The sequence below is a fragment of the Mus caroli genome, unplaced genomic scaffold (genome assembly GCF_978045245.1).
Source record: "Mus caroli unplaced genomic scaffold, Mus_caroli_1 scaffold_3, whole genome shotgun sequence".
In the NCBI taxonomy this organism is placed as follows: Eukaryota; Metazoa; Chordata; class Mammalia; order Rodentia; family Muridae; genus Mus; species Mus caroli.
In genome coordinates, this window is record NW_028227258.1 from 112,699,494 (window position 1) to 112,704,198 (window position 4,705).

A 4,705-nucleotide genomic window follows, 5' to 3' on the forward strand; every position below is an offset into this window, starting at 1 on the left:
ACAGTGTAAGAGGAAGAAACGGGTAGAGAGGAAGTAATTTCCAGCAGAGAAGAAAAGAGGAAAAGATGAATGGAATATACTTTTTAGATGAGAACTAAATACTACATGTAGAAGCAAATCTTTGATGAGAGATCAAAGGAGAAATATAGCTGTAGATTTTTTATAACATACATAGGCATACAAGAATTTTAATGATAAAAGTATAGTTGACAAGGATCACTATAGGATATGATGAAACCCCATGTTACCCCCCAAAAAAATCTATAAACAAGTCATGACTTTTTAATTTCAAGGCAGATTTTATTTATTTGTTTGTTTATTTATTTATTTATTTATTAATTATTGGTTATTTTATTTATTTACATTTCAAATCTTATTTCCCTCGGTTTCCCCTATGCAACTCTGCTATCCCATCCCCCTCCCTCCTTCTCCCCTAGCCACCTACTCCCGCCTACTGCCCTAGCATTCTCCTACTCTGGGGCATTGAGCCCCCACAGGACCAAGGGCTTCCCCTTCCATTGATGCCAGAAAAATACAGAACACATCATGAATTTGCCTGTTATCCTTGCACAGGGGCCATGCTAATCTTTTCTGTATTGTTCCAATTTTAGTATATATGCTGCTGAAATAAGCACTCAAGGAAGATTTTAAATAGTTTCTTTTTCATATGTCATTGAGGCTCTTAAACATATGATTATAAATGCTGGAAACTAGGATCCACTTATTGATAATGAATTTAATATTGACTTTTTCAGGTTAATGGTACATATACATATATATTAATATATGTTCACTACTATGTATTTATACAGAAATAACTACATAAAATTGCCTTTCATATTCACACATATACACCCTTGTATATTTCTTTCAACTATTTAGTGGGTAAATGCAAATGTATTTATAGAGTATTTTAATGTACATTTCATTTGGGAATGTGATTTTAATAAGCAGTAGGCTTGGGAAGAAAAAGTATGTTTTTGCATCACTAGTTCCGGGCTATTTTAACTCTGTTATATTCTTTCTCACCCAGAGAGAGAGAGAATGTCTATTAAATCTTTTTCTGCTATCAGCAGGGGTATAGTTAATGAATGTTAACCAAGAAATCTTTTTTCAAAAGAAAAAGGAATCTCAAAACACCACAGAATTTGAAATGACTTGGCATGAAACTTTGCACATGAATATAGTCATTATTCTTTTCAATCATCTTCTGAGGAAATTTGTTGAGACATCTTTTGAAATGCTGCCTTTGACAAGGGAAATCCAAAATGCCTCATTTAAGACAGTTGCCAGTCTAATCAATACAGCCATAAAATGTTAGCAAAAGTAGAATATTGCTGCTCACCTTAACACATTTCCCATATTGTGCTGTGCTTTAAACAAATTAGACATTTTTTTTCATTTTCTTTACACTTTCATTTAAAACTGAAATTTCTCGCTTTGTAGTAAATCTCCTGATTTGGATACTTACCTAGGTGAGAATGCCTTGAGAATCTTAGAATAACAAACACACAGAGATAATATGACGTTGCAAATCTTATGTGCCTACAGAGAGACTGAGTAGCTCTTTTAGCAAATGGAAAACTAGAAATTCCTTTATTGTTGGAGTGGATATCTGGGTCAATCTTACTAATTGTATTGAAGCAAAGTGAAAGGAATGAAGAGCAAAATGTACAAAGTAGAGTAATGGAAATCTGTGTTCCCAAGCCGTGGTCATTAAGATTTGATACCAGAATAAACCTCTGACCTCCATCAAGGCCAGAGCAAAAAAAAAAAAAAATATTAAGAGCCCATAATTGAAAATTTCACACCTAGCATGGTATGGGTATGTTGTATGTTATCACAATATTTTAAGCAAATAAAAACTCAAAACCACATACATTGAATGACATGAAAGCACTTATTGAAAAATACTTATTAAAAGCACTTCCTTTTCTTTTGTGTTCTCTCCTTACTATCTTTCCCCTTTCCTCTTCTCAGTCTTTCTGACTAAAATTTCCAACTAACACAAGTGAGTACTTTGTAAAACACCATTTGATTGTTATCAAATTTGGCACATGTTCCCAACAGTCTCTCTTCCTTTGTGTCTAGAAACACTTCATTCTTTTTCATAAATTTTATTTATTTATTTTTTTATTAGATAATTTCTTTATATACATTTCAAATGCTACATATGCAGCTAGAGATATGAGCTCTGGGGGTACTGGTTAGTTCATATTTTTGTTCCACCTATAGAGTTGCAGACCCCTTCAGCTCCTTGAGTGCTTTCTCTAGCTTCTCCATTGGGGACCCTGTGTTCCATCTTATAGATGATTGTGGGCATCCACTTCTATATTTGCCAGGCACTGGCCTGGGATAGCCTCATACGAGATAGCTATAACAGAGTCCCTTCAGCAAAATCTTTCTGGCATATGCAATAGTGTCTGGGTTTGGTGGCTGATTATGGGATGGATCCCCGGGTGGGGTAGTCTCTGGATAGTCCATCCTTTCGTCTTAGCTCCAAACTTTTGTCTCTGTAACTCCTTTCATGGGTATTTTTTCCCTATTCTAAAGAGAAATGAAATATCCACCCATTGGTTTTCCCTCTTCTTGATTTCCTTGTGTTTTGCAAATTGTATCTTGGGTGTTCTATGTTTCTGGGCTAACATCCACTTATCAGTGAGTGCATATCTAATGACTTCTTTTGTGATTGGGTTACCTCACTAAGGGTGATATCCTCCAGATACATCCATTTGTCCAAGAATTTCATAAATCCATTGTTTTTAATAGCTGAGTAGTACTGCAGTGTGTAAATGTACCACATTTTCTGTATCCATTCCTCTGTTGAGGGACAGCTGGGTTCTTTCCAGCTTCTGGCTATTATAAATAAGGCTGCTATGAACATAGTGGAGCATGTGTTCTTATTACCAGTTGGAACTTCTGGGTATATGTCCAGGAGAGGTATTGCTGCATCTTCCAGTAGTATTATGTCCAATTTTCTGAGGAACCTCCAGACTGACTTCCAGAGTGGTTGTACAAGCTTGCAATCCTACTAGCTACTAATGGAGGAGTGTTCCTCTTTCTCCACATCCTCGCCAGTATCTGCTGTCACCTGAATTTTTGATCTTAGCCATTCTCACTGCTGTGAGGTGGAATCTCAAGTTTGAAAGCACTTCATTCTTTAGGAAGATGTAGTAATAACGTTCAAAGTCTGAGCTTTTATTGTAATTGCCATCTAGGAAGTACAAATTCATACTGTAAGAGCAAGACATATGGCTTCTGCATTAAAGACAAACACTTGCTTTAGCAAAGAAATGATGTCTACCTGGACTTCACTTGTGGCAAGTGTCACAGTGGCATATAAATGGGCTCATGTACCTTGTTTGTATAAGCTTGGAAACCTAGCTTTTTTAGTAGAGAAAAAGAATGACTTGGTTTCCTCCTGTGGGATTACTAACTGTTGTAATCTACAATAACTAGTCATGTTCTATTTTTTTTCTTTAAAAATTTTTTTTAATTAGGTATTTTCTTCATTTACAATTCCAATGCTACCCCAAAAGTCCCCCAAACTCCCCCCCACTCCCCTCCCCCCCCACTCCCACTTCTTGGCCCTGGCATTCCCCTGTACTAAGGCATATAAAGTTTGCAAGACCAATGGGCCTCTCTTTCCACTGATTGCCGACTAGGCCATCTTCTGCTACATATGCAGCTAGAGACATGAGCTCCGGGGGGGGTACTGGTTAGTTCATATTGTTGTTCCACCTATAGGGTTGCAGACCCCTTTAGCTCCTTGGGTACTTTCTCTAGTTCCTCCATTAGGGGACCTGTGATCCATCCAATAGCTGACTGTGAGCATCCACTTCTGTGTGTCATGTTCTTTGCACTACAAAAAGACACTACTTGTAATTAACCTACAAGAACCAAAAGTTCAAATTTTTCAAAATTTTTCAGAAAATACTCAGCCAATGGTATGGTTAAAACATGTAAACAAGTATGAAGCACATAAAGAGTAAAAAAGATGTGAGCTTGGTTCAGATGTTTTCAAATGATTCCTTTGTGACTAAATTTCAGAACACTGTCCTTTATCCCTTTAACACCATATTGTTCTTTGAACTATAAAACTCAAGTGCATCCTTATTCTCAAAACTGTGTATTTATTTAAGAGTGCTTCATTCCTTAATACTTAAAGGCATTCTGGTGCATTTCCTCATCAATGCTGGAAAAGAAATATGTTTCTTTAAGTTTTAAATAATGATTTTTTAAAAGGTCTAGGATGAAGAAAAACTACTTGTAAATATTTCACACTCTTAATAATTCCTTTTATCTATAAAAACAAAATAGTGTTTATACAGCTTCATTGGTTGTTGTTTGTGGGTCTGGATATTAGTTCAATATATTAATTATGAAACTTTAAAATATCCTCTAAGTTCTTTACTTTCAACATGATTTTTAGTTACTTTTCTATTGCTGTGAAAAGACAATGGACCAATTAACTTGTAGAATATTTTAATGGGAGCTTATGACTAGAGGGTTAGAGTACTGATGGCTTTCATCCTTACATATAAGTAGGAGGGAGAAAGAGGCAATTGTGAATGATGTGGTCTTTTGTAATCTAAAAGCCCACCCTCACTGACACACCTTCAAGGCTGTATCTCCTAGTATTTCCCAAACAATTCCATCAACTGGGAATCAAGAACTTATTTATATGAACCTATGGGGGCCATTA

General features: G+C 35.9%; 1 non-coding gene across 1 annotated transcript; it reads right to left on the minus strand.

The window, feature by feature from the left end:
* Positions 1–528: 528 nt before the first annotated feature.
* On the minus strand, positions 529–635 carry LOC115030660 (U6 spliceosomal RNA). Its single transcript, XR_003836266.2, has one exon. It is a non-coding gene; the product is annotated as a U6 spliceosomal RNA (small nuclear RNA).
* Between the last annotated feature and the right edge of the window lie 4,070 nt (positions 636–4,705).